The 23,677-nt window shown below is 47.5% G+C and overlaps 1 protein-coding gene across 1 annotated transcript in view; it reads left to right on the plus strand.

Moving 5' to 3' along the window:
- The first annotated feature begins 18,606 nt into the window (after positions 1 to 18,606).
- tmem51a (transmembrane protein 51a) overlaps positions 18,607 to 23,677 on the plus strand; it is a 48,083-nt gene continuing 43,012 nt past the window's right edge. Inside the window, exon 1 of the mRNA XM_038822095.1 lies at positions 18,607 to 18,945. The gene's annotated coding sequence lies outside the window, so the exon portion shown is untranslated. The remainder of the gene's footprint in view (positions 18,946 to 23,677) is intronic.

Raw genomic sequence — 23,677 nt, forward strand, 5'->3', positions numbered from 1 at the left:
TTGAGGTATGGCTACAGACATTGCTGATGCATTGATTTTGCCAAAAAATCTCCATGATCTGATGCACAATATCGCTGCACATAGCTACCAGAGCAGTCACTGTAACAGGAGTAGGCCACTCTGCCCCTCGAACCTGCTCCGCCCATTCCATTCAATTGGCCTCAATTCCACCCTCCCACCTTTGACCCTGTAGATGGGCTTTGTCTTGACCCTGGCTCATGCTTTATCTAAACCAGGAGAGCTAACAGGAGCAAAGCAGACAATCCAGTATCTATTCTAACCTGCACCATACTTCATCAGGGAGATAGGCAAGCTTGGTGCTAACTCTGTGCAAAAGGCTTTCATTTCCCATGATGACTCATTTCAAGAACGTGCACAACAATTTGCTTTCATAATAAATTGAAGGTATCCTCCCCAATGGTTCTGTTGATCCTGAGCATTACAGACTGGGATATCCTGGCACTCGTTCCCAGTCTGCCTTCAGTGGATCTCGCCTGAAGCAGTTCCAATTTACAATTGGCCGCAGTACCCTCAAACAGAGCGGGAGGAGAATCACTATCCATTAGCCTCCGCTGCAAAGTGCTGACGGGGGGGGATTTTGGGGCGAAGACAGTACCGGACTCGGCTGTATTGTCATAGTGCAGCCGAGTAATCTACCCACATTCACTGGCTGAATGCAAGAGTGAAGAATGGCTGTGTGGACGAGGTGTTCGAGGACATCTGGTGCCCATGGAAACCGTACCTCAGCAGGAGTCAGGAGAAGGGAGAAAATGGCGGAAGGCTAAAGAGAATATTGGTTGGCTGGTATTTCCTGGGGCTTTATGACACTGGTGGAGCAAATGAAGGGAGTCAGTGGTGCTGGTCTATTGGTGAAATGTAGTCATGTTCTGACCTAACTATTCTAATGTGCATTCATTACTTTGATATATGTGCAGTTCTTCATGTAAATAAAAGATATATGAATACAAAGATCCTAAATGGTGTTAGCCTCTTTACATTCAATTTTGATTCGAGGGGTGAGCTTGGGGTCAGCAACAAAATCATATGGCTCACCAAGTGAGGCCTGAGGCCTAGACTGCGTAACTCGGGCCTCGACTGCAGCCTGGAACTGAGCCTCCTGCCCAGACCAGCCGAATTGGGCTAACAGATATGGGGCTGCCATTGGAGACCTACGGGTCTGATCCCTAGCTTGGTCAGGTAAGTGCTGGAGGATGGTGGGGGGGGGGGGGAAGAGTCGGGAGGGGATTACAACTGGAGCTAAGTGAAGGAGGCTAGGGGCAAGGGGAGCCCCAGATAACCTCATCAAACCCACCTCTTGGATGCTTAAATGTCCCTAAGCTGCAGGTGTCCACGATGTGCAGAAACAGTCAGAATGGTTGGTGAGTCCATCACTGCCTGTTTGATTTTCTCAATGCTTTCGCCATTCCGATTTGCAATTTTAATTTACAATTATGCTTTTTTTTTAATAAACAATTTTATTGAGGTAGTTTTTGGCTTTATAAACAGTTACAGACATCATCAGAAAGGAAGCAAAAAAGGCAAAAATGTGCAAACATCCACGTACTTTCAATACTTCCATCGTACCGTATTGCACAAGCCCGCTCCCCTCCCACCCGTACTACCCGCCATATTTTCCCTCCTACTCTACTCTACCCCCCCCCCCCCCCCCCCCCCCCACCCCCCTGCTGACGCTCACTCTCCCGCAAAGAAGTCAATAAATGGTTGCCACCTTCGGGTGAACCCCTGCACAGATCCCCTCAAGGCGAACTTAATTTTTTCCATCCCCAGGAAACTTGACATGTCCGCAAGCCACCACTCAGTCTTCGGGGGCTTTGAGTCCCTCCACGCCAATAATATTCGTCGCCGGGCTATCAGGGAAGCAAAGGCCAGCACATCGGCCGCTTTCTCCCCCTGGACGCCCGGGTCTTCCGAAACCCCAAAAATTGCCACCCCTGGACTCATCACCACCCTTGTTTTTAGCACCTGGGACATGACCCCCGCAAATCCCTCCCAGTACCCCCTCAGCTCAGGGCATGCCCAAAACATGTGCACATGGTTCGCTGGTCCTCCCGCGCACCTAGCGCATTTGTCCTCTATCCCGAAAAATTTGCTCATCCGAGCCACCGTCATATGGGCCCGGTGAACGACCTTAAATTGGATCAGCCCGAGCCTAGCACATGTCGCGGTCGAGTTTACCCTACTCAGGGCCTCTGCCCACAGCCCATCCTCCATTTCCCCGCCTAGCTCCTCCTCCCATTTAAGTTTCAGTTCCTCTGTCTGGGACCCTTCCTCCCTCATGAGCACCTTATAAATACCCGAGACTCTACCCTCCCCTTCGTCCCTCCCAGAGACTATTCTGTCTAGGATCCCCATTGGCGGGAGGCGCGGGAAAGATGGGACCTGTCTACAAACAAGTCCCGCAACTGTAGGTATCTAAAATCATTTCCCCTTACCAACCCAAATTTCTCCTCCAAGCTCCTCAAACTCGCGAAGCTCCCTTCCAGGAACATATCACCCACCCTTCCCACCCCTGCTCGCCGCCATACTCGGAACCCCCCATCCATACTGCGGGGGGCAAACCGATGGTTGTCACAGATTGGCGCCCAGACAGACGCCCCCATCTCCCCCACATGCCTCCTCCACTGGCCCCATATCCGCAGGGTCGCCACCACTACCGGGCTGGTGGTGTACTTGGCCGGCGGCAGTGGTAGAGGAGCCGTGACCAGGGCTTCCAAACTGGAGCCCCTGCACGAAGCCGCCTCCACCCGCTCCCAAATAGACCCCGTACCCACCATCCACTTCCTTATCATAGCGATGTTGGCCGCCCAGTAATAATTGACCAGACTCGGCAACGCCAGCCCCCCCTCGCTGCGGTTCCTCTCCAACATCGCCTTCTTCATCCGCGGAGACTTTCCCGCCCAGACAAAGCTCATGATCAGCCCGTTAACTCTTTTGAAGAAGGACTGCGGGATAAAGATCGGGAGGCACTGAAAAATAAACAAAAATCGAGGGAGGATTGTCATCTTTACAGTCTGCACCCTCCCTGCCAGCGACAGCGGGAGTGCATCCCATCTCCGAAACTCTCCCTTCATTTGCTCCACCACCCTGGCCAAATTTAACTTATGCAGCCTGCCCCAGTCTCGTGCCACCTGGATTCCCAAATACCGGAAATTTTCCTCAACTAACCTAAATGGTAGCCCTCTCAATCTGTTCTCCTGGCCCCTTGCCTGTACCACAAACATTTCACTCTTGACCGTATTTAATTTGTATCCTGAGAACTGGCCGAACTCCCTCAGCATTCCCAGTATAGTTCCCATCCCGGCCACTGGGTCCGACACGTACAGGAGCAGGTCGTCTGCATAAAGAGAAACCCTGTGTTCAACCCCGCCCCTCACCATCCCCTTCCAACCCTCTGCGGCTCTCAGCGCAATCGCCAGCGGCTCTATGGCCAGCGCAAACAACAGCGGGGAGAGCGGGTACAATTATGCTTTAACCAAACGAAAATGGAGCGTGCAAAATCTGGCAACCCGTTGCCGCCTGCTCAAACCCTCTGTCCATTTCAGCTACTGCCTCATGTCTACAGTCCCTGTCCTTGAACTGCGTTATCCCCCCTCACATCCATGTCTGACTCACTTCAGTCAGGATTTTATTCCTGCCACATCAAACCCTGATCAAAGTTACAAATGACATCTTCCGTGACAGTGACGTGATGCACTATGCCTCCTCCTTCTCTCTGCAGCTTCTGACATGGCGAATCACCCCATCCTCCTCCAGCGACTCTCCTCCGTTAACCCCAGCTTGGTGGGACTGCTCTTGCTGGGCCCCACTCAAAACCAGCCAATCATGGCCAAAATCATCTCCTGTCCCCACATTGTTTTCTGAGGAGTCCCTCCATTGTGGCAACATCACCTTAGGATATGGGACCAGCTTCCACATTCAGAGTCACTGTGCCCCGGGAGGAGGCCATTCAGCCCATCAGCTCCATGCCAGCACTCTGTACAGCAGTTCAGCCAGTCCTAGTCCCTTGCTCTATCGCCATCACCCTGCAAGTTAATTTGTCTTATGTTTAAACAATTCTCTTTTGAAATGATTGATGATCTCTGCTTCCATCACCCCTGTAAACAGTGAGTTCCAGGCATTACAGGCTCAGGTCAGGTCTTCTCCACATCCATCTCTTCCCAAAACCTTTAATTTGTGTCCCCTCATCCTTGTAGCTAATGGTACAAGCTTTTGTTTTCTACCTTATCTGAATCTGTCATTATTTTGTACACCTCTATCACATAGTCCATCAACTTCCTTTCCACCAAAGAGAATAACCCAACTTTTCCAATAAAATCAAAATACTGCGGATACCGGAAATCTGAAATAAAACCAGAAAATGCTGGAAAAGCTCAGCATCTGCGGAGAGAAACATGTTATGGGCCAGGGTTTAGAGAACCCCAAAGTGTATAATGGAGTTCACCTGACCCACAACTTTGAATAGATTGTGGTATGGAGAGCACACGGCCCACTCTACAGGTGTGGCACAGCAGAAATGGAAAAGTATTTTTTAAAAGCAAAACAATGTGTATTCTATTAACTCAAGTTAACCTTTTTAAAACATACAGTGAACATCTTAGCAACCATTAATTCAAATACAACCTCCAAAGAATACAACACTAAGTAATCCTTTAAGCTTTCCTTTTAACATCCATAAGACTTAAAATACCTTTCAACAGAAGCACATCAGGTTTACATTCACTACCTAAAACATTTATAATTCTGCATTCACCAAATGTTCAAGAGGTTGTCTTTTGATGGCAGAGATCAACAGTGCACCTGCTCTGTCTGGCTTCAGCTCCAACACTGAAAACGAAACTAAAAAACACCCTGCAGGCTGCTCAAAAACGAAAGTAAAAAGCTGACAGCGAGCCCAGCTCCACCCACACTCTGACATCACTGCAGTAGTAAACACCCATTTCTTAAAGGTACTCTCACTACAGATATTTATATACACACCCAGTTATAAACACCCATTTCTTAAAGGTACTCTATACTCTCACTACAGATATTTATATACGCACCCATTTATAAACACTCATTTCTTAAAGGTACTCTCACATGACAAACAAAGTTAATGTTTCCAGTCTAATTGACCCTTCTAGACCCAACGCTTCTCTCTCCACAGATGCTGCGAGACCTGCTGAGTTTATCCAGAATTTTCTGTTTTTATTTCTCCAACTTACCCTTGTGGCTAAATTCCCTCATCCTTGGAATCATTCTGATAAATCTCCTCTGCACCCCATCAAGGACCGTCACATCCGTACATTGATAACACCCACTTCCTCTGCCTCTCTCAACACTTCCACTGCATTTGTGTTGTCCATGCATTGAGTCTTGGGGTGAGTCGCAATTTCCTCCTGTTAAACATTGGGAAAACCAAATCCATCATCTGCTGTCCCTGCTAACGGATCCAGAACCCTCACCAGCCGAATCTAGGTTGAACCAGACTCTTCACAACCATGAGTGACATCCTAGTCAATGTGAAGCTGAGCTTCAAACCCCAGAACAGCAACAAAGACTGCCTATTCCAGTGTTTTAAAAACTTTTTACCATGGGACCCACTTTTACCCAACTGACCGACCTTCAGGACCAATGCCGGCTGACCTTTACGACACACGCTGGCCGATCTTCGTGACCCACGCCTGCCAACCTTCGCAACACACCTTTTTTGCTTACCTTTAATGTGACGGGTGAGCCTGTTAGTCCTCACGATCTCAAAAAAAGTAATGAAGTTTGTCCTCGAACTCACCATGCTTAGTCATCAAATGCCTTTGAAGTTTTTTTTTTTTAAATTTAGAGTATCCAATTCATTTTTTCCAATTAAGGGTCAATTTAGCGTGGCAAGTCCACCTAGCCTGCACATCTTTGGGTTGTGGGGGCGAAACTCACGCAAACATGGGGAGAATGTGCAAACTCCACACGGGCAGTGACCCAGAGCCGGGATCGAACCTGGGACCTCGGCGCTGTGAGGCAGCAGGGCTAACCCACTGCGCCACCGGGCTGCCCTGTTTTGAGGGCTTTAAACTTTAATTTGTAAGTGCTTCCTGCATTAAACACACATCGAATCATAGAATCATAAAGAGCACTCCACCCATGGGCTTTGCATCTTGATTTACATTGGCACAATTAACAAAGCCATACTTCAAGAAATCATCTTTACACTGCTTTGTTCCCGATTTAAATTTTTTCTTTGTTTAAAACTATCCATCTTCAGTTCTTCACAGTACTGTTGCTCGCTTACTTGGAGTTAGAAAATGGAGGTATCTCTCCTGCGTGATTTTGCACCAAAGGCACTGATGTACAAGGCGTGTGTCCGTGGCGGGTACGTGACCTGCTCTCTGCCGCCGCTTCTGGCCCAAAGACTGCATTGTTCTATTTAAAAGCCGGTCGTGGCGTTCTCAATTTTACAGCCAGCACTCTCAAATTAAAAGATGGTCACGCCATTGGGTACTTCTCCCGCAATTGGGAACACCGCAACCGAACGCTCCGTGACCCTCCCGACATCCACCCGTGACCCACCCATGGGTCACAGCCGCAGTTTGAAAACCCTGGCCCATTCCATTCCTGTCACGTCATCTGTCTCAGCCACATTATAAAATTCTCATCTATGCCTCTTGTCACCGCCAGACTTGACTGTTCCAATTCTCTCCTGCCCCAGTCTCCACACTCTGTAATCTTTGCTCATCCAGAACTCCTCTGTCTGACTAACCTGCACCAAGTATCACTCACCCAACACTTTGATCTCGGGGATCTACATTAGCTCCCTGTCTCCCAAATGTCTCAAAATTAAATTCCTTATCCATGTGTTTAAACCCGGTCATGGGGTTGTCCGTCACTCTGGTCCTCCACTAGTCCTACAGCCCACACTCACCTTTGACACTGGTCACTTGTGGGTCTCCCCCTCCTTGTGCTCCATTATCAAGGCCAAATCTTCAGCTGTCTGGGCCCCAGCCTTTCAATTCCCCCTCCCTAAACCCCATCACCTCTCGCCTCCATTAAGGCCCACCTCAAATCTTTGATGGAGCTTTTGCTCAGCCCTCCTAAAGTCTCTTCCTTTGTCTCAGCATCTATTTTTTGCCTTTTTGTGGGACCTTGTTTTCTACATTGAAGGCACCGCCATAAATGCAAGAGGTTATTGGTTTAATATTTTAAAAGTATATCCCTGATGGTGACTGCAGCACCCAACTACTGAACATTCTGGTCAAATACTCTTCCTGCAATGGAGAGCTTGCGCTAGGAGTAATTGCATTTGTTGTGAGATTAGATCAGGTTATCAGCCAAGTAGGAAAGAGACATTGGTTATTGTTTAGTGATTATTTATCAGGAGGTCTGTTTAACAATGGGAGATGTAATCTCAGGGTTGGAATCGGCCAATTTCAACATATGTGTGTTTCTTAAAATTAATTTACAGGACGTGGGTGTCCCTGGCTAGAACAACATTTAATGCACATCCTTAATTGACCTTGAGAAGGTGGTGGGCTGCCTTCTTAAACCGCTGTACTCCATGTGGTGTAAGTACACCCACAGTGCTGATGTGGAGTGTGTTCCAGGATTCTGACCCAGAGACTGTGAAAGAACGGCGATATATTTCCAAGTCAGGATGCTGAGTGACTTGGAGGGGAACCTCCAGGGGGTGATATTGCCATGTGTCTGCTGCCCTTGCTCTTCTAGATGGTAGTGTCATGGGTTTGGAAGGTGCTGCCTTAGGAGCCTTGGTTAATCCATCACACGAACCTGCCTCCCATCCATGGACTCCATCTACACCTCCCGCTGCCGGGGGAAAGCGGGCAGCATAATCAAGGATCCCTCCCACCCGGCTTACTCACTTTTCCAACTTCTTCCATCGGGCAGGAGATACAGAAGTCTGAGAACACGCACGAACAGACTCAAAAACAGCTTCTTCCCCACTGTCACCAGACTCCTAAATGACCCTCTTATTGACTGACCTCATTAACACTACACCCTGTATGCTTCAACCGATGCCAATGCTTATGTAGTTACATTGTATATCTTGTGTTGCCCTATTATGTATTATCATGTATTTTCTTGAATTTTGTTTAATTCCCTTTTCTTCCATGTACTGAATGATCTGTTGAGCTGCTTGCAGAAAAATACTTTTCACTGTACCTCGGTACACGTGACAATAAACAAATCCAATCCAATCCAATCTTGTAGACGGTACAGGCAAATATGTAACCAAAACGACAGAGGAAAGAACGTCACATAACTCCAACTATTCCAAGAGACGTGTACTCCTGTCTCTGAACCATCTCACCATGTGTTTTATTTGATACTGTGCCTGACCTTGGTGGAAATGCAGTACATTGAGTAGTACAGTGCCTTACAGCCCAGGAAAGAGAAAAATAAAAATTTGCATTTATATAATGCCTTTTACTATCACTGGACATCCTAAACCACTTTACAGTTAAAGTACTTCTGAAGTGCAGTCATTGCTGCATTGTAGGAATTGTAGCAGCCAACATGCACACAACAAACCCTAACAATCAGTCACGTGATAACGAGAAATTATCTGTTTTTGTGACGTTGGTGGGGGATAAATATTGGTCAGCACCCCAGGGATCATTCCTGTGTCTGTCGAAATAGTGACATGGCATCTTTAATTGTTCACCTGAAAGGATGGCGCAGCCTCGGTTTAACATCTCACCCAAAGGGTATGGCCTCCAATACTTCTGCACTCCCATCAGTCCTGCTCCGGAATGTTAGCCTCGAGTTTTCTGCTCGACCCCTGGAGTGGGACTTGAACCTCGAAACCTGAATGTTTCGAGTTTAACTCCCAATTCCTCTAAAGCTGCTACTAATGTCTTCAGTACCACCACCACCACCCTCCCCCCCCCCCCCCCCCCCCCCCCTCAAAACTGGAGGTCAGGTAAGGACAAGGTCAGGATTCGTAGAAATTTACAAATTAATCACTGCACATGACAAGTCATTTGGCCCAATCAGTCCATGTTTTGTTTGTTCTACACAGGAGCAGTGTCTAATCCCACACTCTTGTCCCCAACCTCTTTTCCTTAAACCACCTACCCAGCCTATTCTTCAACGTCAACATGGTCTACTCCTTCTATCACTAACTCTTAAAGCCTCACAACCTCTGTGCAATGGACATTTCTTCTCTTCTCCTGCACAGAACCTTTTATGTGCGTTCCTTCATACTAGGCCCCTCAAATCTGTCATTCCAATTGCTCAACTAATTCTAAACATCCCATCAAATCGTCACATAATCTCCTTTGTTCTAATGAAAGGTGTTATCCCTATTTGTACATGGATGGGCAACAAGATGGCAGCTGGATTACAATGTATGTGTGTGATGAATGAAGGATTATAGGTATTGGGCAATGAAAGGGTAAAATTTCTGGGGTTAGTGTGTTTTTAAAAATAATCCTGTTTGCAGAGCCTGGGAGCTTTTAGGAGCCAGAAGGTGACATTGAACAGAGGAATGTGTTTATCAGTCTAAAAGTACCTGGGAAGTTAATGCGTTTTCAGCTGGGAAAATTATTTTGTTTTTAAGCTTGGGAAGATGATGTCAGTACTGGGGGCAGGTCAAGGATGCAGAGAGACATTTTGAGAAAGCTTTGGAGAAGAGTTAAAGCCTGATCTGGCAATCTTTATTTTGACCACAAGTAAAAGACAGTTTTCTTTCCCAGTTGGATAGTTAAAAAAGAAACGAGTAATCATGGTTGAAGCAGAGCAGTCTTGTCTGAAGACAACCAAGTTGAAGCAGCCAAATTCTGAAAGCTTACTAAAAGGAGCCAAAATCTGTTCTGTGAAGCAAGTATTACTTTATGCCATGCTAATTTAAAAAATGGATTGAGAGCTGTATGTTTCTTTTCTTGTTGTTTAATGGGGAATTTTGTAGGATTGTTTCAGGGATAATTGTAAGCTGTTCTTTTTGGGTATGAAGTTAAAGAGATTAATATTCTATTCATAATAAAGTTTTATTTTAAAAATACTAAATTCCTATTTCTTCATGCAATCGCTCCTGGAGGGAATCATTCTTTATAATATAATACAATATAATATAATATAATATATTACATTATATAATATAATATAATATTACATTATATAATACAATATAATATAATCTTTATTATTGTCACAAGTAGACGTACATTAACACTGCAATGAAGTTAGGGCAGCACGGTGGCGCAGTGGTTAGCACTGCTGCCTCACGGCACCGAGGTCCCAGGTTCGAACCCGGCCCTGGGTGACTGTCCGTGTGGAGTTTGCACATTCTCCCTGTGTCTGCGTGGGTTTCACCCCCACAACTCAAAGATGTGCAGGCTAGGTAGATTGGCCATGCTAAATTGCTCCTTAATTGGAAAAAATGAAATGGGTACTCTAATATTTATTTTTAAAAAGAAGAAAAAAAACATTGCAATGAAGTTACTGTGAAAAGCCCCTCGTCGCCACATTCCGGCGCCTGTTCAGGTACACGGAGGGAGAATTAAGAATATCCGGAGCACCCTGAGGAAACCCCCACAGACACGGGGAGAATGTGCAGACTCTGCACAGACAGTGACCCAAGCCGGAAATCGAACCTGGTACCCTGGTGCTGTGAAGCAACAGTGCTAACCACTGTGTTACTATGCCGCCCCACAGTCTTACAAAATAAACTAAAATATTGGGGTTTCGGTCCTAGCCACTGTTAGGGCCTGGTCTGGGATTGTAATAAAATTGGGGGCTCGGTTCTAGGATTTCAAATATAATTCCTAGTTTGGCTTGGGGTAATTGAACTTAAAGACAGCGAGTGTGTGTGGGACAATTGCATTCTTTCAGGTCTTGAAATTGAAATATGGAGTGACTGGAGATGGCTCTTTCAGTTGCAAAATTTTCCTGTGTGTGGAAGAGATTACTCCCAATAGTTTACAAAGGGAAACCAAAGCAAAACTTTTAAGTTTGGTGGAGAAGCTGCAGTTAATCTTATCTAAAGGGATGAGGAAGGTAGAGATAATACTAGCCATAGCTCAATATTTAAATTTACCAAAGACACAGCCTGAATCATTGGAATTAGCAAGAATTCAATTACAAATTAAACAATTAGAAATTGAATAGATAAACAGACTGAAATAGAACTGAAGAAACTGGAATTGAAAGGAAAAGAGAGATTAGCAATGGCAGAAGGAGAGGTCGGCAATAGCAGAGCAAAAGGAAAAAGAGAGGACTTTTCAAAAGGAAATAGAAAGGAGGAAGATTGAGGCACAAGAGGAAATATTAGCAAAGGAAGAATGGAGTAAGGAAAAAGAGAATTTTAACTTCGGAAACAGGCACTACAAGGGGTGCATCAACTTAAAAGGTTGGAATTAAAGGCAGAAGCTGAGAAAGGTCTAGAGGATGAAGAAATACTTCCTAGTCAAACGCTTAGTCGGAATATGTTTTCATATATTCAGGCATTGCCAAGATTTTATGAGAAAGATGTGGAAGCCTTTTTCATTTCATTTGAGAAAGTGGCTAAACAATTGAATTGGCCAAGGACCAGCACGGTAGCATTGTGGTTAGCACAATTGCTTCACAGCTCCAGGGTCCCAGGTTCAATTCCCGGCTTGGGTCACTGCCTGTGTGTGCGTGGGTTTCCTCTGGGTGCTCCGGTTTCCTCCCACAGTCCAAAGATGTGCAGGTTAGGTGGATTGGCCATGCTAAATTGCCCGTAGTGTCCAAAATTGCCCATAGTGCTGGGTGGGGTTACTGGGATTATGGGAATAGGGTGGTGTGGGCTTGGGTAGGGTGCTCTTTCCAGGAGCCAGTGCAGACTCGATGGGCTGAATGGCCTCCTTCTGCACTGTAACTTCTATGACTTCTATGTCCATGTGGGTAGTGTTGTTTCAAACAAGGTTGGTAGGAAGAGCTGGTGAAGTGTTTGCATCACTTTCAGAGGAGGTATCGAGGAATTATAAAATGGCAAAGACCATCATAAAAACCATATGAACAAGTGCCATAAGCCTACAGACAAAAGCTTCAAAATGTAAGGAAAGAACCAGGTCAGACATATATAGAATTTGAAAGAATTAAACAAAATAATGTTGATGGGTGTATAAAAGCATTAAAAATAGACCAAACGTATGTCACTCTTAGGGAAACAATTATTTTGGAGGAATTTAAAGTTTCACTTCAAGCGGTAGTGAGAACTCATGTGGAAGAGCAAAGTGTTAAAACTGCTCGACAGGCAGCAGATATGGCAGATGATTTTGATTTGGTTCACAAAGCAAGTTCGAGTTTTGACATCAATTTCAATCTGTGAATGATATAAACTGGGGAAATGAGAAATTCACAGGTGGTCAATGGAAAGGAGATTTAGTTGGTGATGTTAAGGAGAACGTGGGCCTCAGAGAAAAAGGGAAACCAAAGACAGTGGAGGAGAGATAAGAAAACTGAAGTGTTTTCATTGTAATAAAGTTGGACACACAAAGTCGCAGTGTTGGTGGCTTCAGAAAAGTACTGGGAAGACAGACTCGGTAAAACAGGATAAGTCAGTATAGCCGCGTCATCATGTGACCACTCGGTCTACAGTGACTTCAAAACTTCAAAATTGTTCCTAACCCTATCACTAAACCTTATGCAGCTCCAACACCTGGAGCAGGGGTTGAGGTAGCCTGCTGATTATACATCCTGATGCCTGTGATCACCTTGATGGACATCCTCTGGTGGGCCGAGCCCTGGGGAGACCCGGCCTCATAAGGGTCTCCTGCTCAAGGAGAAGCACCTTGAGCAGCTTGCACTTCTGGAGTTGGTGCAGGCACAGGGGTCTGTGAGCGGCTGAACGCCCTTTGATTGTCCTGAGTGGAAGTCCCCGGTGTGTCTGACTAATGCTGATCCTCCTCGTGGGTGCCAGAAGGCCTCGGCATGATTCTTGGAGGAGGTGGTGCACCTGGAGGGAGGTCAAGGTGCCTGTCCCCCTTGTGACCCACATCCCGACGGTGACCGCCAGAGTCTGTGGCTGCCTGGAACTTGGTGCGGCCGATGTACTTTGCTGTCCCTCCCCATCAGCGCAGGTCTGGCTTGTATGGGGACAAAAGGAAGAGGTGTGATGGGACGGGATGGCGCTGAGGTTAGGTGAAATGTATGGCTCCTGTGTGTGTGGTGTGCCCTACCCAGAAGGGTCAGAGATTGTGGTTGGAACAACAAGACAGATGGGACAAAAACAGAAAATGCTGGACAATCTCAGCAGATCTGACAGCATCTGTGGAGAGAGAAGGGAGCTAACGTTTCCAGTCTGGATGGGATGGTGGTTTTGTGAAAGTCTTGTTTAGAGAGTGAATGTTGATATATGTCCACCGCGACTGAATGTGTGAGATCCATGAAGAGAGTAGCCACTGGTGTACATGATAACATGCTGAGAGGACAGCTACAGTAGTAGCACTGCAGTCTCACAGTGCCGAGGTCCCACGGCACAGGCCCGCCAGGATCGGTGGGCTCCGATCGCGGGCCAGGCCGCCATTCCTCAATCTTGCATCATGGCACTTAGGCCAGGAATGATAGAGGTAGAGAGAGTCCAAAGATGTCTATGTTAGGTGTATTGGCCATGCTAAATTTCTCCTTAGTATCCCAAGATGTACAGGTTAGGTAGGGTCATAGGGGTAGGGCAGGGGAGTGGGCCTAGGTAGGGTGCTCTTCCAGATGGTCAGTGCAGACTCAATGGGCTGATTGGCCTCCTTCTGCGCTTTAGGAACTCCATGGTTCTATGATTCTTGACTAATAAGGGAGTCAAAGGTTATTGGGGGTGCAGGGGTGGGGATGGGCGGGAATATGTGAGGCCACAGTCAAATCAGCCGTGAACATATTGAATGACAGAGCAGGCCCGAGGGGACACATGACCAAATCCTGCTTCTAGTGCCAAACAACGTAAGCAGCAAGTGATAGACTGAGCGAAGCAATCCCACAACCAACGCATTAGATCTAAGCTCTGCAGTCCAGCCTCATCCAGTTGTGAATGGTGGTGGACAATTAAACAACTCACCGGAGGAGGAGGAGGCGCCATAAATATCCCCATCCTCAATGATGGAGGAGCCCAACACACCTGTGCAAAGGACAAGGCTGAAGCATTCACAGCAATCTTCAGTCAGAAGTGCCAAGTGGATGTCCATCTCAGTCTCCTCCAGAGGTCCCCAGCATCATAGATTCCAGGCTTCAGTCAATTCGATTCACTCCGCATGATGTCAAGAATCAGCTGAAGGCACTGGATACTGCAAAGCCTATGGGCCCTGACAATATTACAGTGATAGTAGTGAAGGCATGTGCTCCAGAACTTGCCGTGGCTCTAGTTAAGCTGTTCCAGTACAGCTACAACACTGACATCCACATGGCAATGTGGAAAATTATCCAGGTGGGTCCTGTACATAAAAAGCTGGACAAATCCAACCCAGCCAATTGCCGCCCATCAGTCTACTTTCCATCATCAGCAAAGTGATGGAAGGAGTCATCAACAGTGCGATCAAGCAGCACTCTAACCTGCTCACTGACACTCAGCTTTGGTTCCGCCAGGGTCACTCAGTTCCTGACCTCATTACAGCCTTGGTTCAAATATGGGCAAAGAGCAGAACTCCAGTGGTGAGGTGAGGGTGATTGCTCTTGACATCAAGGCAACATTTGACCGAGCATGGCTTAAATGAGCCCTAGCAAAACTGGAGTCAATGGTAATCGGGAGAAATACTCCACTGGTTGGAGTCATACCTAGCACAAAGGAAGAAGGTTGTGGTTATTTGAAGTCAGTCATCTCAGTCCCGGGGCATCACTACAGGAGTTCCTCGGGGTAGTGTCCTCGGCCTAACCATCTTCAGCTGCTTCATCAATGACCTTCCTTCCAACATAAGGTCAGATCTGGAATGGATGCTGATGACTGCTCAATGTCCAGCACCATTCGCAATTCTGCAGATACTGAAGCAGGCCATGTCCAAATGCAGCAAGGCAAATAATATCCAGTCTTGGGCTGACAAGTGCCACACAAGTCCCAGGCAATTATCATCTCCAATAAGAGAGAATCAAACCATCGCCCCTTGACATTCAATGGCATTACCATTACTGAATTCCCCACTATCAATATTCTGGGGGGGTTACCATTGTGCAGAAACTGAACTGGACCAGCCATATAAATACTGTGGCTACAAGAGGGCAGCACGGTAGCATGGTGGTTAGCATAAATGCTTCACAGCTCCAGGGTCCCAATGTTCCAGTACAGCTACAACACTGACATCCACATGGCAATGTGGAAAATTATCCAGGTGGGTCCTGTACATAAAAAGCTGGACAAATCCAACCCAGCCAATTGCCGCCCATCAGTCTACTTTCCATCATCAGCAAAGTGATGGAAGGAGTCATCAACAGTGCGATCAAGCAGCACTCTAACCTGCTCACTGACACTCAGCTTTGGTTCCGCCAGGGTCACTCAGTTCCTGACCTCATTACAGCCTTGGTTCAAATATGGGCAAAGAGCAGAACTCCAGTGGTGAGGTGAGGGTGATTGCTCTTGACATCAAGGCAACATTTGACCGAGCATGGCTTAAATGAGCCCTAGCAAAACTGGAGTCAATGGTAATCGGGAGAAATACTCCACTGGTTGGAGTCATACCTAGCACAAAGGAAGAAGGTTGTGGTTATTTGAAGTCAGTCATCTCAGTCCCGGGGCATCACTACAGGAGTTCCTCGGGGTAGTGTCCTCGGCCTAACCATCTTCAGCTGCTTCATCAATGACCTTCCTTCCAACATAAGGTCAGATCTGGAATGGATGCTGATGACTGCTCAATGTCCAGCACCATTCGCAATTCTGCAGATACTGAAGCAGGCCATGTCCAAATGCAGCAAGGCAAATAATATCCAGTCTTGGGCTGACAAGTGCCACACAAGTCCCAGGCAATTATCATCTCCAATAAGAGAGAATCAAACCATCGCCCCTTGACATTCAATGGCATTACCATTACTGAATTCCCCACTATCAACATTCTGGGGGGTTACCATTGTGCAGAAACTGAACTGGACCAGCCATATAAATACTGTGGCTACAAGAGGGCAGCACGGTAGCATGGTGGTTAGCATAAATGCTTCACAGCTCCAGGGTCCCAGGTTCGATTCCCGGCTGGGTCACTGTCTGTGCGGAGTCTGCACGTCCTCCCCGTGTGTGCGTGGGTTTCCTCCGGGTGCTCCGGTTTCCTCCCACAGTCCAAAGATGTGCGGGTTAGGTGGATTGGCCATGCTAAATTGCCCGTAGTGTCCTAAAAAAAGTAAGGTTAAGGGGGGGGGTTGTTGGGTTACGGGTATAGGGTGGATACATGGGTTTGAGTAGTGTGATCATGGCTCGGCACAACATTGAGGGCCGAAGGGCCTGTTCTGTGCTGTACTGTTCTATGTTCTAAGAGCAGGTCAGAGTCTAGGAATCCTGCAGCGAGTAACTCACCTCCTGACTCCCCAAAGCATGTCCACCACCTACAATGCACAAGTCAGAAGTGTGATGGAATATTCCCCAGTTGCCTAGATAAGTACCGCTCCAACAACATTTCTTTAAAAATATTTTTTATTCTCCTTTTTCACATTTGCTCCCAAATTTACACCCAACACTAAACAATAATCAGGAACGAATGTAATGTCAATCCCCATATCAATAACAACGATCCCATCCCCCCACCAAACCTCAGACATTGGCTCGCATGTTCACATAAACAAATAACAAAAAGGAATCAGGAATCACCCATAGTCCCCATTAACACTCACAGTGCCCCACCCCCCAACCCTCCCGGCCCCCAACCCCCCTAATGAGCTCCAACAACACGTAAGAAGCTTGATACCATCCAGGACAAAGCAACCCACTTAATTGGCACCCCTTCCACAAACATTCGCTTCCTCCGCCACTGACGCACAGTAGCCGCAGTGGGTACAATCTACACGATGCACTACAGTAACTCACCAAGGCTCCTTAGACAACACCTTCCAAACACATGGGGCGGGATTCTCTGACCCCCTGCCAGGTCGGAGAATCGCCGGGGGGTTGCAGCGTGAATCCCGCCCTGCCGGCTGCCAAATTCTCTGGCGCCGGGGATTTGGCGGGGGCGGGAATCGCGCCGGTCGGGGGCTGTTGGCAGCCATGATGGGCCGGGTGGCCGCCCGTTTTTGTCCTGCCCCGCCGGCATATGTTACGACAGGTACTTACCGGCGGGACTTGGGGATCTGGCCCCGGGGGTGGCCCCGTGGTGGTCTGGCCCGCGATCGGAGCCCACCGAACATGGGGGCACTCTATTCCTCCGCGCGGGCTGGTGTACCGGTCTGCCATGGCCGGTGTGGTGACCAACCCCCCCACCTGTGCATGCGCTGGGCTGATGCCAGCACATACTGGCACTCACGTGCATGCGCCAACATTGCCGCTGGTTCGTATGGCGCCAAGCCCCTTCCACGCCAGCCGGCATGGCGCAAACCATGTCGGGGCCAGCCTAGCCCCTGAAGGTGTGGAGGATTCACACCTTCAGGGCGGCCCGACGCTGGAGTGATTCACGCCACTCCTTCGCGCCGGAGTTGCCCGCCCCGCCAGTTTCCGAAGAATCCTGCCCACGACCACTACCATCTAGAAGAACAAGGGCAGCAGATGCCTGGGAACCCCACCACCTGGATGTTCCCCTCCAAGATACTCACCACCCTGACTTGGACCTGTTCCTTCACTGTCACTGGGTCAAATTCCTGAAAGCTCTTCCATAACAGCACAGTGGGTGTACCTACACCACATGGACTAATCATAGATCATAGAATTTACAGTGCAGAGAATTAGCCTCTGGATTATTACCACTTGCCCTGTTTTCAATCCACAGAAGTGTAGGCCTGAACACAGGAGGAAATGTTTTCCCAGCACGAAATTTGAAGGAATATTGATCTTGAACATATGAATGTTTTAGAAAATAATTTTTACGGGATGTGGGTGTCGCTGGCTAGGCCAGCATTTGTTGCCCATCCCTAATTGCCCTTGAGAAGGTGTTGGTGAGCTGCCTTCTTGAACGATTGCACCGTGGGCAGCATGGCAGCCCAGTGGGTAGCCCTGTTGCTTCACAGCTCCAGGGTCCCAGGTTCAATTCCCGGGTTGGGTGACTGTCTGTGTGGAGTCGGCACGTTCTCCCCGTGTCTGCGTGGGTTTCCTCCGGGTGCTCCGGTTTCCTCCCACAGTCCAAAGATGTGCAGGTTAGGCCATGCTAAATTGCCCTTAGTGTTCAAAAAAGGTTAGAGGGGGTTACTGGGCTGGTGTGGGCTCAGGTAGAGTGATCTTTCCATGGGTTGGTGCAGACTCGATGTGCCAAATGGCCTTTTTCTGTGCTATAAAACTCTATAGCTCTTTAACAGTGTCAACAATTGTTGTGAAAACTTCCATCTGGTTTACTAATGTCCTGTAGGGAAGGAAATCTGCCGCCCTTACCTGGTCTGACCCATATGTGACTCTTAAAAAAACAGCAATGTGGTTGACTCTTAACTGCCCGCTGAAATGGCCCAGCAAACCACTCAGTCCTGGGGAATTAGGGATGGGCGCGCCCACATGTTATTTAGGTGGGAGGGGGCAGACTTACTTTGACGATGTTTGAGTTGCTGACAAAGGTTACGCCTCTTTGCTGATTTCAGATTCAGGCGAGCTGCTGTGTATTCGCAGCCTTTTCTGCCCCGGTTTCAGATTTCCAGTCCAGCCAGCAGGAGGGTGCAAGATATGGGATGGAGCGAGTTGGAGGTGGCTGTGAGCCCGGCTGGGATGTAGGACCCCGCAGGAAGGTGGAGCCAGCAGTCCCCACTGCTGATTAAAAAGCAAGATCGTGGAGAAACGGAACCAGCTACCGTGCGAGGGAGTGGATGCAAAACTTGGGAGAAGAGGAGGGGGGGTTGAAAGAGGGGAACAAAAACCGCAAACCAGTTCAGCAAACATGGGAGTGAAAGGTGAGTGAGGAATGGAGCCGGAGCCGTGACAAAGGAGCAAAGTCTGCCAACTTGAAATAAAGTTTCCCCAACTTTTCAAACTGCCTCCAACTTGGGAGATTTCTGGGCAAGGTCGATAGCAAAGGGGGTGATTCAAAAACAACCCTCGTTTCCCAGCGATTTCTTTCAGTTTCGCCCTTTCATGTAAGTTCGCAACTTTTTAAAAAAGTTTTTATTTTGTTGGGGAGTTTCTGACCTCCAAAGTAAAGCTTTACAAAAAGAGGAAAGGTTACATTAGGTCCTACAATGCCTAATCCGGATGTGTCCACATTATATTTTCGCGGTTACACGGGGCTGTCGCAACAGAGGTTGGGCGGGAGGTTTCACCAGAAATTGCTTTTTGGTCAATGTCATGTCCTGGGTCATACTGATCTGTGTCAGTGGAAGTCCCTTGTACACCCCCGCCCGTGTATAATGCACACGCGCTTTCTCCCGAACGCTGGACATCACTGGAATCCAACCCCCCATCTCTTGTGAAGACTCACTTTGCTGAATTTCAAATCTCTGGAGTTTTTTTATTTCTGTCCTCCAGTGTAAAAACCCAGCCTTACTGATGATCTACCTGTTTATTTTTCTTAAATCTCTGATTTGTCGGCTACCTTTCGGGAGACGCCCTTGCCCTCAAACCTAGGATTACCTCTTTCAAAGAGTCACCGGGGGCCGAATGGCCTCTTTCCTGGGGTTGGGGTTGGTGAAATTAAACCCTTATTAAAATTCGTCCCGAGTGTGTCAAAGTGCCAGTACCAGTTTAGAGCTGATTAATTAATTGAAGGGTGGCTATTGCTTATTTTTGTTGTCCCTCCTTTTGGGCCCTGAGCAGGAGTTTTATTTTTTTAAAGTACCCAGAGTTTTGGAGTGGGTAATTTCAGTCAGATTTGCCTTTCCAGTCTGAACAATTTTTAACAGTGGCAATGAGTCACTCCTTCAGGTCGAGTTACAACCCTGGAGTTCTGTTTCACTGTGTTTCAGCCCTTCTAGCAGCGAAGGGGCAAAATGCTTGCGAGTGCTGGCTTATTTTTTTTGGGTTAGCTGAGTTGTACCAGTGATTCTGAAATAAACGCCTGATCCAATTTGTCAAACTGATTCCATTTGAGGACACTATTTATCTGAGTCTCCTCCAGCTTGTATGTTAATTTTTGGATGTCTTTATCCATCAGTTTCTAAAGTCACTGTGTACCTAGATATGGAGGAGGAAATAGTTACACAATTACTCATGTTGGCTCTCTCTGTGAGACTTTATTTTTCATTAATTCATTGAGTGTGGGCGTTGCTGACGAGGTCAGTATTTATTGCCCATCCCCAATTGTGGCTGAGAAGGTGGTGTGCTTGCCACCTTGAGCCACTGCAGTCCATGTGGTGTAGGTACATCTACAGTGCTGTTAGGGAGGGAGTTCCAGGATTCTCATCATGTGACAGTGAAGGAATGGTGATTATGTTTCCAATCAAGACTTTTGAGTGAATTGGAGGGGAACTTGCAGCTGTTGCATGTCTCCCTGCATCAGCTGTCCCTTGCCATTCCGAATGCCAGAGGTCACATTTTTTTTTTTAAATTTCGATTACCCAATTATTTTTTCCAATTAAGGGGCAATTTAGCGTGGCCAATCCACCTACTCTGCACATTTTTGGGTTGTGGGGGCGAAACCCACGCAGACACGGGGAGAATGTGCAAACTCCACACGGACAGTGACCCAGAGCCGGGATCGAACCTGGGACCTCAGTGCCGTGAGGCGGTTGTGCTAACCACTAGGCCACCGTGCTGCCCTCACATTAGTTTAGTTGCCAAAAAAGCGGGCTGTTTTGTCCTAGATGGTGTTAAAGCTGCGTTGTTTAGGCAAGTGGAGAGTGTTCCATCGCATGCCTCGTTTGTGCCTTGTTGATGGTGGATTGGTTTGGAGGAGTCAGGAGGTGAGCGATTGTCAGTGTCCCAGTCTCTGACCTCACCTTCTAACCATGACGTTATAACATTCTTGTCAATGGTCACCCCCAGGATATGGATGGCACAGTGGTTAGCACTGCTCGCCTCACAGCACCAGGACCTGGGTTCAATCCCAGCCTTGGGTGACTGTGGAGTTTGTACGTTCTGCCCGTGTCTGCGTGGGTTTCCGACCAAAGATGTGTCAGTTAGGTTGAACGGCCATTCTAAATTGTCCCTTAGTATCCAACAGGTTACATGGGGTTACAGGTATAGAGTGGGGGAGTGGACATGGGTAGTGTGCTATTTCAGAGGGTGGGTGTAGACTCAATGGTGTGAATGGCCTCCTTCTGCAATGTAGGGATTCTGTATTGAAGCTGGGGAGTTTCAGCGATGGTAAATGTTGTTGAATGTCAAGGAGATGGTCCGATTTTCTCCTGTTGGAGATGGTCATTGTTTGCCATTTTAGTGGCAAGGAACATTCATTTCACATCAACTCTCGCCTGAATGTTGCCCAGGTCTTTATGCAGGCAGGCATGGACTGCTTCATTATCTGTAGCACAGTGGTTAACCCAGTTGATTCACAGCTCCAGGGTCCCGGGTTCAATTCCCGGCTTGGATTGCTGTCTGTGAGGAGCCTGCATGTTCTTCCCGTGTTTGCGTGGGTTTCCTCCGGGTGCTCCGATTTCCTCCCACAGTCCAAAGATGTGCAGGTTAGGTGGATTGACCATGCTAAATTGCATGTCCAATTGGTGTCCAAAACAGGTTAGGTGGGTTTACTGGGTTACAGGGATAGGTTGGAAGTGTGGGTTTAAGTTTTGTTTCATTTCAAGTAGGGTGCTCTTTCCAAGCACCGGTGCAGACTCGATGGGCCAAATGGCCTACTTCTGCACAGTGAATTCTATGATCTTGGGAGTTGAGAATGGTACTTAATACTGTTCAACAATCATTGAACACCCCAACTCGAGACCTTATGATGGAGGGAAAGGTCACTGATGAAGCAGTTGAATATGGTTGGGCCCAGGACACAACCCTGAGGAATTTTGCAGCGATGCTATGACACGGTGAAAATTTACTTCTCGGTGACCACAGCCATCTTCCTTTGTGCTACAACCATCTTCCTTTGTGCTAGGCAGGACTCCTGGCAGTTTTCCACCAATCCATATTGGTTTAAACTTAACTAGGATGCCTGGATATGAAGCTCGGTCAAATGCTGTCAATGGCAGTAGCCCTCGTCTCTAGCTTTGGAATTCGGCTCGTTTGATCATGTTGCAACCAAGTCCAGGAGCTGAGTGGTCCTGGCGGAACATGAGCTGAGCAGGTTATTGATAGCTACCATCAGTTTAATTTTGAGTGGGCTGATGGGACAGTAATTGGCTGAATTGGATTTGTCCTGATTTTTGTGACCAGCGTATGCCTAGGCAATTTTTCACATCGCTGGGTAGATACCAGCGTTGTCCCTGTACTGGAACAGCTTGATGAGGGGCGCAGCAAGTTCTGGAGCATAAGTCTTCAGTGCTACAGCTGGGATAATGTCTGGGCTGATGGCCTTCGTTGCATCCAGTGGCTTCAGCTGTTAAGTGATTCGAAATGACAGAATACTGGCATCTGGGGGGGTGAGGATCTCGGGAGGAGGCTGGGATGGATCATCCGCCCAACACTTCTGTCTGAAGATGTCACCCCGATAATCTTTCACCCCCTTGTTAGAGGAACCCTCCCCGGTCCTGCTTGGTGGTAATGATCGAGTGAGCAGTATTCTGAGCCACGCAGTTATGGATTGCAGTTGAATATAATTCTGTAGCTGATGGCTGACAAATGCCTGATCTTGGATCTGTTCTGAATCCATTCTATTCCATCCCAGCGGTAGTGCAACATATAAGTAGCGCGCGCTAACTGAAAAATGAAAATGAAAATTGCTTATTGTCACGAGTAGGCTTCAATGAAGTTACTGTGAAAAGCCCCTAGTCGCCAAATTCCGGCACCTGTTAGGGGAGGCTGGTACGGGAATTGAACCGTGCTGCTGGCCTGCCTGGGTCTGCTTTGAAAGCCAGCGATTTAGCCCAGTGTGCTAAACCAACCCGTACTGATTGCGCCACTGGAGCTCTAGCGGTAGTGCAATATAACACAATGGAGGATCCTCTGTGTAAAGAAATGGACCATCTCCACCTGGTGGGCAGCGCTACCAATACTGCCGTGGGCAGATGCACAGACTCCTCTCATAACAAATGTGTCTTCCCCTCCCCATGTGGAAAATAAACACTGACATGGGCCAGTGGAGCCAAATGGCCTGTTACTGTGGCTTCCTTGGATGTGTTCTGGAGACTGGCTGAAGGAATAGGGATCTTTAATGTGCTTACTTTCTGGATTTGTGGATTTTAAACTCCACCCTTGTCACTGGCTGTTGCACCAGTGCTGACCGTGCCTTTCAGAGGGGGTATTAAACAACGGTGCCGCCTGTCTAAGTGGGTTTGAAAGATCCTTTGGTGCTACCTGAATACGGGTGACCAGTTAATAGTTCTCCCTCAACCAAAACCAACACAATATAAATTCTGGCTCCTCACCATGTATTTGGTGTTGATGTGATACTCTTATTATATTGGTGGTAAACCTAAGACAGTGGCAGGAGACCGCTCCAACAAGACTTTTTAAAAATTAAGCCCCCACCCATTTTTAGCACTAGGATTTTTAACCTTTGATCATATCAAAATCCAAAATAATTTTTTCAATCAGTGCAATTTATTTATTATTTTTTTTTTCTTGAGCAACTTCCCCCGGCCAGAA

Source organism: Scyliorhinus canicula, chromosome 16 (genome assembly GCF_902713615.1).
Source record: "Scyliorhinus canicula chromosome 16, sScyCan1.1, whole genome shotgun sequence".
In the NCBI taxonomy this organism is placed as follows: Eukaryota; Metazoa; Chordata; class Chondrichthyes; order Carcharhiniformes; family Scyliorhinidae; genus Scyliorhinus; species Scyliorhinus canicula.